At 49.1% G+C, this 15816-nt stretch overlaps 1 protein-coding gene across 1 annotated transcript in view; it reads left to right on the top strand.

Moving 5' to 3' along the window:
• Window positions 1-13819: 13819 nt before the first annotated feature.
• Window positions 13820-15816, top strand: part of KCNJ5 (potassium inwardly rectifying channel subfamily J member 5) — a 29521-nt gene continuing 27524 nt past the window's right edge. The window contains exon 1 of the mRNA XM_014741388.3: window positions 13820-14149. The gene's annotated coding sequence lies outside the window, so the exon portion shown is untranslated. The remainder of the gene's footprint in view (window positions 14150-15816) is intronic.

Below are 15816 nucleotides of genomic sequence, written 5' to 3' on the forward strand. Positions count from 1 at the left end.
GTGGAAGGACATGCTGTGCTGGGGATTGTGACCTTTTATCCATGTCCAGCATGTGACTAACATGGCTCTCGGGGAGGGGACAGACGCTTGGAATGCAGGAGCAATAAGTCTCAACATAAGATGATGCTTACAGTTTTTCTTTATTTTACATTTTCCATCTCGAGGAATTTTGCCATATTATACCCAGAATTTCATATTTACATATATTATTGAATATTTTGACATCTCTAGCATGTTTTGGACGAATGTAAAATTTTTCCTCCTCTAGGACATTGTGGGGGCACATCCTGTAAGCCCAAATCTCACACACAGAGACACACACAGTGTTATTTATGGAGCCCTGCCACTCACACCAGTTGGAAAGCTGCATTACACAAAGAAGGTGCTGAGAGGCTGCAGACTTGGCTCCATTCTTCTTTCTGTCAGGTTTTCTAGAAAAAGACGCCATCCTTCAGCAGTGCCCTGAGGCCTTCTTGCAGCTCCGAAAGCTTTGGTGACTAAATAGATTTTAGTCAGTTCCCTGAAGCAAGTGCGACATCAATACTAAGCAGCAATAGTATTTTTCCATAAATAGGACGTGGCTGCAGGCTATTTCCTTCAGGTGGACGCTGTGTAATGACCATGACTAGATCTGATGTCCCTCCCCTGAGAATGGACACCTCCCAGCACGGTGGACTTTTAACCCCACGGGTCCTCAGAGGTGTGCGTCAGCAGGCAAGTGTATGCTCGAGCTAAGAAGAGGCTGGAGTCAGGACCCCTGGATCCGCCTCTCCTTCCACCACTGCTCCCTGCGCTGAGAGCCTGCTCTCTGAGAAGTTGTGCTTATGAGAGGCACATGAGGGAGACCTGGTGGTGAGATCACTAGGTAAAGGCAAGAATCTCTTTCCCGCTCTGCGGTTCAAGGCACTCTGCTGTTCTCTCTGGTCTGTGTCTCTGTGAGGGAGGCAAAGATGTCCTTTTCTAATCCCCATGTTAGAGATGAGGAATCAGAGGCTTAGCAAGGTCAGTTCCCACAGGGCCTTGAACGCCCTTCCACAAGGGATCCTGGTGTTGGCAGTGAGACCTGGAGTTGGGACAGGGCTCAGTTACAAGGTGAACTTGGCCATTTATTTATTTAGTTAGTTGGCTTTTGGTGAGGAAGATTGGCCTTGAGCTAACATCTGTTGCCAATTTTCCTCTTTTTGCTTGAGGAAGATTTTCACTGAGCTAATATCTGTGCCCATCTTCCTCTGTTTTATATGTGGGACGCTGCCACAGCATGGCTTGATGAGCAGTGTGTATGTCCACGCCCAGGATCTGAACCCGCAAACCCTGGGCCACTGAGGCAGAACCTGTAAACTTAACCACTATGCCACCAGACCAGCCCCATTTCTCTTATTTTTTAAAAGTTTGCTTACTTATAATCTGAAAGCTCCTGAAAAAAAAAACAAATGTGGGCAATTTACTATAAGTTTAAGAAATACATAAAAATAAATCTTTGGGGAAAGACAAAATTTATATGTCACATCAGCACTTCGGATTGAGAGGTTGACTGGTGGGCTGAAGTGATGCATGTGAACAGGGCAGGAAGGCTGCCCTGAGAAACCCTACTTCTCATTCTGCAGCCTCCACCACACTGCTTTCCCAGCAAGCCCCAGGGAAGACAGACAGCTGCCTCCAGAAGCCTTCTCCTTGGGCTTCTCCCTGAAGAATCCCAGACCCCCAGGCCAGCAGCCATGTCTTTCTCCCCCAACTCTTCCAGTCCCTGGTTGGTACTCTCCTTGCCACTTTTGTCCATGAGCACAGCTTTCTCCCTTGAAGTTCCCAGGAGAGAGCTTCCTCATTCAAGTCATCATTGCATCCTCCAGATTTCCTCAAGCTCCAGAGTTACAAAGTGTGGTACCTTGTCCAAATAATGAGTGATGACTAAAACCGAGTTCCCTCTTTTCTTTGCCTTGCACAGCCTGCTAATGTAGGGTGGCTGTTCCCCCACAAAGCACAACTATCCCACCAAAGAATCTTCTAGGAGCTGCAGCTGATGTGCTCAAGATAAAGGCACGATTTGCTCAAGGTGCATGTGACATCCTATAGTTTTTCTTTTTCTGCTACCCTGGCACCCAAGTGGTGGCGTCATATCCACAGAGCACTCTAGCATTCCTTCCTTTGGGGGTCACCATGACACCCAGGGGTCCCTATACTGTGCCAGGCTATGGCAAAGTGAGCCCAGGAGGCACTTTTCACTTGGGGGATTTCTGTTTGCTGGAAAGTTACCAAGACAGCCTTGCTAGAACCAAGACACACATCCATGGGGGCCTGGGCTAGGGACAACACTGAGTGGCCCGCACCACCACTGCTCACAACCACGTCTCCACTCTGAAGACCCAGGGCAGCCACCTGGGTAGACAGTCTGGCCCATGCTCTTCCCTTAAGGCTACATCCCTGTGGCAGCCAATAGGCTCTCAGAGACCACCCCATTCCTTCCTCAGTCAGACCCAGACTTGCAGAACCCCACAGAGCACACAGGCCAGGACGACTGACCATGGAAGGAAGGGATGGTGGATGGTTCTGTTCTTCACATCAGTCTGTTCAGGGAGCAGGTCTGGAGTGGGACACAGCAAGGCATGGGACCAGAGAGTCATGCTTGGAATGTTTGGGAAGCTAGAGGGAAGGGCCTAGCAGGGACTCCCAGTTCTAACTGCAGCAACACTGGCCTGCAGTTTTCTAGGGTTTCTCACTCCAGTGTTTCAGACACTTTGTTCCAGATTCTCAGTTGCTCACACGTCCCCATAAAACCAGAAGTCAAAACAAATAAGTTCCCACGTTCCCAGCTGGTTACCCCCTGTGCTCGTTGACTGCTCAGGGGAAGCAGGGAGGGGTGGGCAGGCAGTAAACGTCTCTTGAGCAGATTTTTGGCAGGCACTTTTGCCCAGGCTCACGTATTTGTGAGGGTCAGCTTCTCACTCGGGCACACAAACCATGGCTCTGGAAATTGCCACCTTCTGCAATGACAAAGCACGAGTACCCTGGGCCAGTCCAGTGACCTTCAAGTTGATACCTTTCAACCATATTAGCTGATGTGAACAGTCTTTTCCTACCATAGGGGCCAGCCCTGCACCTCTCCACATTGCTCAAAGATCCACCCACAACTAATGCCTTGGGACATTTTTGGTTGCTCAAAGATCCACCCACAGGGCTGTATGACAAGCCATGAACCCTACCAAGTCCTCTCAGAATATCTAAGAACCTGGATTCCAAAGAGTGGGTCTCACCGGCCTTCCAGCCAGGTTCTCTGTTGACTCCTGGGCCCCATAGTGACTTTGAGTGCCAAGTAATGAGAATTTCATTCGGGGGAGATAACGTGCTTTAGAATAGGAGTCCCAAATTTCAGGATGACAGCCTCGGGGAGCTTGGGTAGGAGGAAAGACACTGAGTCAGAACATCTGGGTTTGAGGCCTGCCTCTGCCACTTCATAGCAGTGTGACATTGGGGTGGTTACATAATCTGTCTGAGTCTCAGCTTCCTCATTTGAAAAAGGGACAAATTCTACTTGCCTTACTCAACATTGTGTGTGAAAGTGCCTTGTTATTGCTAAATGCTATGCAAACACCCCTTGCTATTATTATTCTCATGTGTAATACGAAGATGAAATATAACCAGCGACTAGGAAACCCTGGTTTTAGTTCTAAGTCCTCTCCGGCACACAGCAGAGGCCGTGCCGCGCTTTCCCACCTGTGACATGGGAGTAGAGACAGTTGTCTCCAGTGGCCCAGGGACTGCTGGACTGTGGAAATGGAGGTGGTGGGCGGCTGAGATGCTCTTCGGGATTGGTGAGCACAAATAGGGCCTGACAGAAGCTTGAGTCCTAAGACGCAGGGCGAAAGAATCCCAACAGTGAGCTCTGCCCTTTAAAAGGATCTTGACATTGCTTATAAAACGATCATCACAGTAGCCTCCCTTTAACGGTCCCTTCCTCTGCAAAGCCGTTTTGTGAACATTATCTTACGTGGTCATTTAAACAAGGGAAAGTAGCTGCAGAGGAGGGCGAGCGATGACCTGGCCTCATGGCTCTGGGTCAGGTTAATAATCTTCTCCTCGTTACCCCAGCTGTCCTGGTGTCCTGGAGCAGAGGTGATATGGGCATAGGCAATTCCTGTTCCCCGCTCACCTCCTCTCAGGACCTCGCTTCATCTTCCTGGGCTCACTCAGCAGAAGCCATGACTGTCTGTCCCCACGTCCCCTCCAGTCTTGGCCTGCAAATCATCAGCAGAGGAGAAAGTTCCCACCCGCCACTCTCACCAACGGCTTTGAGGCTTGATTTTTCCTTTACAAAAGGACCTGGAGGTGGATGACTGTCAGGTTGTCTGGAGATAAGAGGAAGGGAATTCTCCAGGACCAATTGTCCAGTAAGTATTCTGTGATGTTACTACAAAAGGAGGCAGAGTGGTCTTTTTCTGTGACTTTCTATCTCATAGGATTCTTCAATCCCCTAGCAGGTGCGTCCACCATCAGACAGATTTAGGGCATCTCACTCAGAATCCACCCGCTAGTAAGTGACCATGCCTGTGAACCAGGAAAGCCTCACATTGCCAGAGGGTCAGGGAGGGTGTGAGCAGCTGCAGGCAGGGCAAGGGGGAGTGCAGGGAGGAGGGTCTGAACCCCCTCTAGAAAAAGCCCAACCCCTTTGGGTCCTCACGCAGAGTGAACTGGTGTATCTGAAGAAAAACACAGTTCCAGGTACACTGTGAATTAGGCACTTTCTAGGGAAGGGCAAACGTCATTCAACAGACTTCAATATTCCAATCCATTGACCTTTCTTCTTGTTCAATAGCCAAGACCAATCACCATCCAGGCGATCTGAAATTAATGCCCTTTACTGGATTCCAGGTTCACCTAGCAATGTTCCAGCCATGACTCGGCTTCCGCTCTAGCTCTCTCCCTCTAGGGAGGGATGTGTTGACCACGCCATCACGTGAATTCTACTTTGCAGCACAATTATAGTGCTCACTGTAAACTAATGAGTTAGCATTCCCATCAAGACTTTAGGAAGCTAGACTTAAATGGGGGTTCATGGGAGATGGTTGTGCTTGAAATCAGGTGACTGAACTTGGCAAATGCTCTAAGCTATGTCACCTTCTGGGGGTCTCTTAGAAGACAGCCAACTTGACCTCCACAGAGACACTCAACCATCACCATTAGTTAACTGCGTGCCTTTTCTATATAAGCTCATGTAACTACTTATTTACCTGCTACCATATGTAGGCATCCTTGCAGGCAGGGAATAAGAACACATTCATCACTGCACATTCAGAACCCAGCACATAGCCTACTGCATAGCAAGGGGTCAGCAAATGTCCTTAGAGTGATGATTAAAAATGAACAAATGGCTTGAATATAAAGAGGATGAATTAAAGAAATGCTTCTACTTTTGCTCTCACATGAAATTCCGATAAAACAACAATTTTTAAAAAGGCACTAAGCCTCAAAGGTAAGAAAAGCTAGACGGGAGACAATAACAACAACATTTTTGAAAACCAGAAAGCAGATGCATTCTGTGCTTGTACAGGGGGAAAAAAAAGCATAAACCAGCACAATTTATACCTCACTATCCCAAAGGGTTTAGCCACCTGCAACAGTGTCTACCTCCCAACGTGGGGGGTGAATGAAGCAGCTAAAGGAAGGAGGACTGGTTGAGCTTGTTTAGGAAGGACAGTATTTAAACTTCCGGATGCTCTCCCTGACTCAACCCAGGCAGGAAGCTGCTTCAGGCCCTCCCTGGCACAGAACTGGAGATTTAGTCTCTGGAGAAGGCAAAACAAAGGGCCTCAGGATGGAGGGACACACAGCACCACTAAGGATGGGCTTATCATACCCTGAAAAAAGAGGACTAAGTAAACATATCCATCATAGTGGTCAAGGCCCCCAGTTCTCTTCCCAGCTTCATTCCAGAGGCTGGCAGTCAGGACTTGACCCTCCAAACACAAGATTGAAAGAGTTGTTCCTGAGGAATCTGACGATCCCAAAAGATATTGGGAGTTCCTGCAATGAAGTGGCCAGACCAGAGCATCCTCCAGAGGATCCGACAGTTGTCAAGCTCCATCCTGGGGCCCAGAGCTTCCTCTTAGGAGGTTACCAGATATCTCAGGAGCTAAAACAGGTAGATGTGAAAAAAATGTCTTGGGAGAAACAGAGACTGTGCAGGGAAAAGAGAATTTCAAATAGAAAGAATGCCACCAAAAAAAATGAAGCTAAAGAGAATTAAAAAATAAAAATAAAAAAGGGAGTTCTCGAAAATGAAAATATGATAGCAAAACCAAAAGCTCAACAGCAGGCTTGAAAGAAAAAGTTGAGGAAATCTACTGGAACATAGAGCAAAAACTCAGAGATGAAATTGGGAGAGAAAAGAGAAGGAAGTGAGAAGTTTCTGAGGTCTAGCATCTAAGTGACAGAAATGCTGGAATGAAAGAATGGAGAAAATAGGAAGAAGGAAACCATGGAAGAAAGCATTGCGAGAAAACCTCCAGAAAGGAAGGCCATGATGAAAAGGGCCATCTAATGCCAGCACAATGGATACAAATGGTCCCACACCAGTCACAGCACTGTGACGTTTCAGAACACTATGGGCAAAGGGAGCATCCTGCTTGTTTTCAGAAAGGCAAAAGAGGACATGTAAAGGGATCAGGAGTGAAACCGGCTTTGGACATCTCAACAACATCATTAAAAAGTGGAAGAAAATGAAGACATCCCTTTGACATTCGGAAGGAAATGATTTCCAATTTAGAATTTTATACCTGGCCAAGCTGTCAATCAAGTAGAATAGAGATATTTTCAGAAATGGAAAGTCTCAAAAAGTTTACCTCGCATGCCCTCTTTCCCAGGAAACAACTAGAGAATGTGTTCCTCCAAAGGGAGAGAGCAAACCAAGAAAGAAGAATGCAGGAGACGCAGGAAGAGGGGAGAAAGCACTGGAGAGAGGCGAGGGGAGAGGAGATGCCCCGAAGCCAGTCGTGCCCCCCGCAGAGAGGGCAACCTATCCAGACCAAAGGGGGTAGAAGCTTCCAGGGGAGATTCCTCCAAGAGATGAAGTTAATAGGACACCTGACACATCTGGACATCTTGAGATTGAAACAGCAGGTGGAAATTTTTCATTTGAGGTGGGCAATGAGAGCAAAGAAAACTAAGCAAATAAAATCAAGACAATTAGTGACTCCAGGGAAAACAAAAAGTTGTACAGGTAAGAAAAAGTCTGGTTTACTGCACGGATCAGCTATGAGTAGAATTTTCTAGACATAATAATGCTAACACTGAATATTTATCCCATGAAAATATGTCGTAACTCCATTGGGAGAGTGGGAAATGGGAAGAATGCACACGTGTGGTAGGGATGGGGGAGGAAAGAGATCTAAGTTCCCATATTCAGTGATAGTCTCTGAAATAGAAACATCTAGAAGTATTACCACAAGTGTGGCATTTTAGAGATATGTGCTAAAACCAAGGGGATAAAACAGCCAAAAGAGATGAAAGTGGTAGCCTCTTAGATGGGGAAGAGGAGGCATTACTGTTTTCACATGAAGTAGTTAGAACAATGCGATGCTTTGAATACATGCATATATTACTTTAATAAAACAAAAACTGGAGGTAAAAACGAATGAGTAAACACACACTATTCTAGCTAGTGAGAAATCTCTTTCAACCACTAGATGGTGCTGTTGGCCACTGTGGAAACTTCCAAGGCCCGGCAAGTGCTTGCCGGTCAGCATTTCTGTGGAGTTTTCCACAGAACTGAATAAAGTAAGATTTTGTTAATACAGTCAGGAAGGAATTAAAGTTGTTTATTTTCTTTCATCTTCAAATATTATCCCTCTTCAAGGAGTAAGAAGAAAAAATCATTTGCCCCTAGTAGTGCAATATTTGAAAGCTCACCGCAGGGGCCAAAATCCAGTCTTCTAGCTGTTGAATGCCCCACCCTCCAGGAGCACAGATGTTGATTCAACGAAATCAACTGTGCAGCCAATCGTGGTAAAGTCTCTCTCTCGGGCCCTTAGGCCTGGACTGGTGAATAAGAGGACGTTCAGGGATGGGGAGCTTGTTCTAGGAAGGCCGAAGCTACAGTTGGTGCCACAGTCAGAATTCAATGAAACTCGACGCAAAGTGGTCTGGGACCCTCAAGGGGAGATGGGATGCTTGTCTGCTCTGGGAAGCAGAGGCAGAGGCGTGGAGAGCAAGATGAAGACCAGAAAGATTTAGCACATCCTGCAAGGTCACTAATGACATCTCCATAGCCCCATCTCTGTTTTTTTCCCTCAGCTCTATTTTCTTGACTTTTCTGGATCTATGATTGACGGGAACTGTGGGTACGCATTTCTTGCCTCTCACTGCATTGAGCATAAGTTTTCATGAGATGAGTACTACTAAATAAATATTTTGCTAATAAACAAATCTGGTGCACTGACTCTGTCTTCTTGCCACTCTTCTCCTTTCACAGTGGTGTCACTACACTGGACAGCTTTCCTCCGGCCATTCTGATCACATGTCCTGTTCTGGATCCTCCTCCTTCTCCCTCGCCCCAGAGGCGAGCGTTGCCCCCAGCTCCGGCCTCTTCTCTTCCTCCTCCAGATATCTAAGCTGGCCTCAGAGTTCCAATCCTCTCCTCAGGGTCTACAACATTCCAAAATCTACACCTCCGTCCCTGACTCCCTCCTCAATTCGACACCCATTCCCTCCTCTTCTCAGACAATCCCATTTGGGCGACTCCTCCGGCCTTTGTTTAGCAGGCACTACATCTAAAATCAAACCCTACACCTCTCCTTTCCCAGCCACCTGCTCCTCCTGAGTTTCCTATTCCCGTCATCAGACATACATGCATTTAGTAAGCATTTACAGAATACAAGTCATCATGCCAGACACTGGGAATTCAAGGATTTTAAAAACAATGTCCCCGCCCTCAAGGTACTTGCAGATTGCAGGTAGAGGAGAGAGCCAGGTGATGGAGCCCCAGCACTCTGTGATCAGAGCTGCACTGAGGAAGTGGACGGGCCGTGCACACTCAGGATCGCTGGGATTGAGGGAAGCTTAGCCCAGCTCAGCTTCAAGCCATCCAGTTCTACTCCTTTTCCCCACCTGCTGTCAGGCACTGGCCTCCCTGGAGCCTTTCTCCACTGTGACTTCCACATCGTGTTCTCTGTCAAACCCCAGTGTGCATGGGAATAACCTAAGGATCTTGTTAAAATGAAGCTTCTCTTTGAGCAGGTTTAGGGTGGAGCCTGAGACTCTGCATTTCTTACAAGATCCCAGGGGGTGGTGCTGATGCTGCTGGACGGTGCATCACACACGCTACGAGCTGTGAGGTTCTTCCTTCCACTGCCCTTGTTACATCCCCTCGGCCAGTACCACCGCAGAGCCCAAGAACGCACTCCTGCCTCTAACCCTAGACTGCGCAATAGGGAGCCACGGACCACAGTCTGTCTAAATGAAAACGAAATAAGATTTACAATTCAGTTTCTTATTCGCAGTAACCACATTTCACATGTTCAACAGCCACACATGCCCTGTTATACAGAACAGATAGAGAACATCTCCTTCATTGCGAAAGTTCTGTTGGACGGCACTGCTTAATCTCTGCCCCGTCTAAACCAATAAATTTGTGAACTAGCTATGCACTGACTGCCATCCTCACCAGATTGGAAGCTTCCTGAGGGCAAGCTCTATGTTTGTCTTGCCATATTTTTCTCCTCAGAACCTGACCCATAACCTTTATCTCACTTGACAAATGTTTACTTATTTGTAAATCAGTAAGTATTTACTTTGATTATTTCCCATCTGTGGAACAGAGTCCAGAATGCATAGTTGGGATGCAAGGTCCTTCTGGGAGGCAGAGTTTCGTCCATCATGGTTAGCATATTGGCCAGCTTGGGCTGCCATAAAAGCACCACAGACCAGACGGCTTAAACAACAGAAATTTATTTTCTCACAGCTGTGGAGGCCGGCAGTCTAAGATCATGGTGTCCGCGGGGTTAGTTTCTCCCGTGGCCTCTCTCTGTGGCTTGCAGATGGCCACCTTCTCGCTGTGTCTGCACACGGTCTTTCCTCTGTGTGTGCATCCCTGGGGTCTCTCTGTGTGTCAGCTTCCTCTTCTTATAGGGACACAAGTCAAACTGTATTAGGGCCTGTCAAACAGCCTCATTTTAACTTAATCACCTCTTTAAGGTCCCTTTTTCTAAAGACAGTCACATCTGCGGTGCTGGGGGTTAAGGCTTCAACCTATGAATTTGCAGCAAGGGAGGCACGATTCAGCCCACAACAGTTAGGAGTATGATTTTGAAACCTAACAGAACTGGGTTCCGAAATTCACCGTTAATAACTATGCCAATGAAAGGATACTTTACTTGTCTGAGCCTCAGTTTGCTCATCTGAGAAGCGGTGATAATACCACCTCCCTCACAAGGCTGTTAAGAAGATTAAAAGCATGGACTAATGCGAAGCGCCTAGCAGAGCTCAGGGCACAGTAGGCGCTCAGTTAGCTAGCGCCACTTGTCGCCCTGGCTTCCATAGGCTCTCCCTGTCCTTAGCCCCAGCAGCAATCCTTCCCCTGCTTCAGATCCCTGATGCACGAGCCTCCCCAAGCCTTTCGTCACGCACCCCACCCCTCTGCATATTCCAATCCTAGTCCTGCTTGTGGCTCGATTCTCTCTGGAGTCCGGTGTCAGCCCTCCGCTCCTACTCTACAAGCTTTGTCGGCCTTACTCTCAAGTCTACACCACCATCCCACCCAATTAGCACCTACGAATTAAAATCCCAAGTTGTTAATTTGTCTGCTGACTCTCCCTGCACACAGGCTGACCCTCCCAATTAGACTGTAAGGCATTTAGGTAGATCAAAGCCCACAACCATACCTTCCAGCTTCTCTCACAGTGCCTATCAACGGGCCTCACACAAAGTAGGCCTCAAATGATCAATTGAAAGAGTCTGTGAATAGGAAAATACTTATATATGGTCAATATCCACTGACTGAATAGATACATGTATATGTATATATCTAATGTATGTGCGTGTGTGTGTGTGTGGTTTTAGCATAAAGAAAACTTGAGAAAGAGAAATGCCAAATGCAGGCTACTGACTCTCATTGAGGGAAGGGGGTAACCCAGGGCAGATATAACTGTGTTGACAATGTCGTGTTTTGTTTTATAAACTGGGTGGCAGTTTCATGATTGTTATACTAGTCTCATACCTTTTTGTATTCTTGCATATTGCAAATTAATATTCATTAATTGATACATATCTGATGTTTATAGGTGGGCTTATTAGCATAAACAACTAAGGGATGAGGAATTCTCCTGACAGGAAAGAAAGTACTTAAAATATTTGTTTTAGATAGAAGAGTTTTTAGTTAGGACTTCAGAGTATAACTCAACAAACTCTTTTAATTAATATTTTATCTGGCAGGAAATATTTATGAGACATTATCAGCCTCATAAATGCAAATAGAATTTCTATAAAAAGGAGAAAAAATAATTTCCTGTGTGTCATATTCTAAAGAGAAGACTTTAATTGTGAACTCATCTCTTGCTGATGAAGGAAGGGAAGAGAAGCGGGTGAGGGCAGACAGAGGCGGGGGGCTCTACCCCGTGAGGGACAGTGATCACACACAAACTCCCAGTTGCTTTCCAGCACCACCTCATCATTGTTCAGACGATGAAAGAGGCACTTAGCACCTTCCTGGGCCCCTGAGTGGTTCTTCAATCATGTCTCCTGTCCTCAAATGTTACCTGTGCTCTTTGGGACACCTGGGCACAGAAAAGTGAAGGCTTGCCTAAGTTTGCAAAAACCAGTCAAGGCTGGAACCCCGTTATTTCTCATTTTTCAGGTCTAGGTTGAGAACTGGATCCAGGTTTTCTGTCTTCTCATCTAAGGTCCCATCACTGAAAGAATATTTACCACACAATATTTCCCAGGTCACCCTACATTTTGCTTCAAAGTCAGCCAGGCTCCCCAATCAAGGCAGAAGGAATTCCATGGTCTTTATACTGGATCCAAAGGTAACTGCTTCCCCACGACAGAGCACCTCATAGACGCAGAAAATGTGTATAGTGGACGTGATCTGGACCACACAGCGACACAGAGGCCTCTCCCCAAAACTAGGAAATTACAGAACCGAGGACTTTCTTCTCAGAGTGTGAAACCACAAAGATCAACATGCAATGGATGAGCAGGAAGACAGGCTCAGTCCCCTCAGGGTACTGAGAGATTTCCTGGTTAGTCAGGGCCCACCCAGCCAGACCGGATAATCAACCCCTCTCCACAGAGGAGGGAGTTTCAGCAGGCAAACCCCAGCAGGGCCACTCTGCATGCTGTTCCCGGAAGGGTGCCCAGGAAGGGGGCAGAGTGCACGCTGGTCGCTGTGGTTGCCATCGTGAGACTAAGCTTCCATGTCTCTGTTCTCATGGGAGACGACAGTGCCAGTGACACACATCTGTCTCCTTGTAATTTAATAAACCGTTTTTCTTGTTGACAGTGCTCACTAGACAAATATTCATTGAGCACCTGTGCTGGGCGCCAGAGACACAGCAGAGAACAAGACAGTAATAGTCCCTGTCTTGGTGGAGCCTACAGTCTGGCGGACACTGGTCTCACACGCTTGATCAGGTGCACCTGCCCTGTGGAGAGGAGACACATTTAGGGCCTGGGGCTGGGATGTTGAAACCAAAAGGCTGGGCAACAGACAGGGAGGGGTGGGGACTCACATCAGCAGCTAGGAACAGCCACCCGCCCTGCACAGACCAGTCCTCAGAGAAGCCTGTCCGCCCTCCCCAGACAGCAGGGTTAGGGCGCCCTCCTTTTGCAGGGGCTGTGACGTCTGCAGCTGCCCTTCCTACAGCTCACAAGAATTACAGAATAAATGCATACGATCACCCTTCCTCAAGGCAGGGAGGGATCCAGGAGGATGGCATGAGCCGTGCCTGCTAAGGTGGTGGCTCCAGCAGCCCAGCTGTGTCCTCAGCCCGGCTCTGCCTCTGGACTGCTCAGAGACGTCTTTGAGTAGCGGGAGTATTTTCTGCTATTCCTACCCAGCCACTGCCACATGCCTCTGGAGAGGATGGCCAGGGGCTGAGCAGAGAGCCCAAGGCACCGCAGACTTGTTTACTGTCTCCGGACCGGCTTCATCTCCAGACGGCGGCGAGGCAGGGCGCCCCAGAGCCTCACTCCACTCACAGGAGGGAGAGCCATCCGGGTGGGGATGGAGTGCCCGAACTGTGGTCCCTCGAACTTCCCGAAGGAATGCCTCCCATCTGCTCTGTTCCATGGAAAAAAGCGCAGCTAAATTCTGCCCACCGCCCCCCTCAATGTGCTCAACGCAGGGTGACTGAGCAGCCCCTCCAAGGCTCTGAGCCAAGGTCTCTGCCCTCAGTCTTTTCTGCCCCACCACACCCACTAGATACGCGGGCGCTCACACACATACACACGCGCGCTCACACATGCGCGAGCACAGATCTCCGTCCTTTGCATCTGCAGGACCAGAAGCACCCCCAGTACCCCAGGCCGGGTGAAGCAGGGAGGTGGGCGAGCCTGCGGGAAGGGAGAGTGGGCAGCAGGAAGGGAGCGCAGAGTTGCCGCCTCCACCCCCGCTCCCCCCACCCCGGCCCCCAGACCCCTCCGACCCCCCGACCCCGCGCCACCCCGCCCCTCAGGTTCTTCCTCCACCATCCCGTATCGGATTCATTCAGAACTGACCGCGTCCGCATCACAGGGGAATCCCCGACCCCAGCCCCCCCACCCCTACCGCCTTTCCCTGTGGCCCTTTAAATCGGTTATTACACGTTATTACATAGAGATTCGTTTGCAGTGGGGCCAGAGGGAAGGAGAAGCAGGGGAGAGAAGAGGGCGGGGAGGAGGGAGGGAGGAGGATGAGAGAGAGAGAGCGAGAGAGCGAGAAAGCCTCCTCCGCTCTCGCTGGAGAAAGGGAGTGACTGGAGAAGCTTGGAGGGAAGGGACAGGATGGCTTAGAGCCTCTGCCCTCAGGACCCCAGGCAGGGGGCGGCGCCAGGCGGAGTCTGAGGCTGCGGTCATGGCTGGGGCTGGAGAGTCCCCTCAAGGACCCTGAACGCCCCCTGCACCGCCTCTAAGGGACGCCTCAGAAGTTAGCATCAGTGGGACCTGGAAGCTCCGATCTCAACAAGTAAGTTGTCTTCTTTTCCTCCTTCATTTCTCCCCGCTCGCTGGTTCTGGAAGGCAGGACGGCCACTCTCGGGGCGCCCACTGCCCGCCGCGGCTAGCTTTTACCAGGGACCTGCCAGTTTGGGAGCCGATGGGAACAGGGGATGCTTAGGGCAGGTCCAAAGTTCAGCCAGGAAACCCCAGATCTCCGTAGCCTGCAAGCTGCCCTGGTCACTGGGAGTTGAACCTTCTGAGGGCTGTAAACATCTCTGGTCTGGTACTGGAGCATGGAAATTCGCTGGGGTCTGACAGCCCCCGTCAGTGGTGTGAGAGGCCAGGGCGGTGGGGAGGGGGCATCATTGCCCTGGGCAATGGCTCTGCCTTCAAGGGGGGTTGTAGAGGGCTGGGGTGGGGTGGGGTGGGGTGGCCATCTCCCTCAGCCTTAGATCCTCAGCTTAATGTTGCTTTCTTTTAAGTCTGGCCAAATTGGATCCATGACCTTGCTATTTCTGCCTCTTGCCGTCAGGTCACTTTCCGCATGCTTCTCTATCTCTTTTTAAACATCTTTCAAACTGTCCGGAAAGAGCAGGGCTCAAAGCTCCAAGGGCAGGGGTGGGGAATAGGGAAGGGCATCATCATTATTCCCCTTCTCCCCAAACCTATGTAGCTCCCTGGAGAGCTGCCCAGTGCCTCCCCTCAAACTGGGCTGTCCTCCCCCCACTGCGGAGCAGCCTTAGGTCCGTGCTGGCTCCTCGGACCAGGTCTGGTCCCCCAAGTTCCAGGGCCTACCCGAGACATGGGATCGGGTAAGGCCAGCCCAGCAGCTGTCCTGACAGTCCTTTCAAACACCAGAAGATCAACAGGCATGTGACTGCTTCGTGTCTGACTGTGCCAAGTGCTTTGCTGTCTTTTGATCCTTTTAATGGAGCAGATATGATCATCTTCATTCTACAGCTGAGAAACTGTGGCTTATTGAGGCAATGGAACTTGCCAGAGGTACATAGCTGAACAAGTGAGCTTCTCACCTGGCTCTGACTCCAAAATGTATGTTTTCTTCATCACTGAGCTACGCATCATAGGGCTTCCTGTTCACAAGCATCTTTCCATGTAGGCGAGAGGCAGTGAAAACAAGCTAATATTTATGGAACCAAGTTCTGAGCTGGACGCATTCATCAGAGTTAATCTGCACATCGGTCCCATGAGGCGAGGGTCCTTTCACCCTCTCTGTGGATGAGCCCAGAGCTTAGAGAGTGCTGAGCACAGATAAGTGGCAAAGCTACTGTCTTCTAACGCTTGTCCTCTAACTTTAAACGCAGTCTTTGTGCTATCACTGACTCACCCTGGAAGGTGCTCTGGCCTTCCCAAACCCATACCTTTCCCTCAAAACCCAGGTGTAAATCCCCTTAGCCGGCTGAATGAGGACCATGGGATTTCCAGAATCTGATGGAAGACTCAAACAGAGCTAATGATGTGGGGGTTGGAGGGAAAAGGCCCTTGGCTGGGCTCTGACACGAAGCGTGCGGTCAGCTTGACAGGGATTTGAAACTGTTGACCTGACCTGAGACGGCATCGTTCTGCTTAGTGGGAGTCCTGGGGCACAGGATGTGAGCTTCTTGGCAATAATAGCAAGGAATTGTCATATTCAATGCTCTCCATGTGATATGACACATTTTATGTGCATGCTGATAT

This window comes from Equus caballus, chromosome 7 (assembly GCF_041296265.1).
Source record: "Equus caballus isolate H_3958 breed thoroughbred chromosome 7, TB-T2T, whole genome shotgun sequence".
NCBI lineage: Eukaryota > Metazoa > Chordata > Mammalia > Perissodactyla > Equidae > Equus > Equus caballus.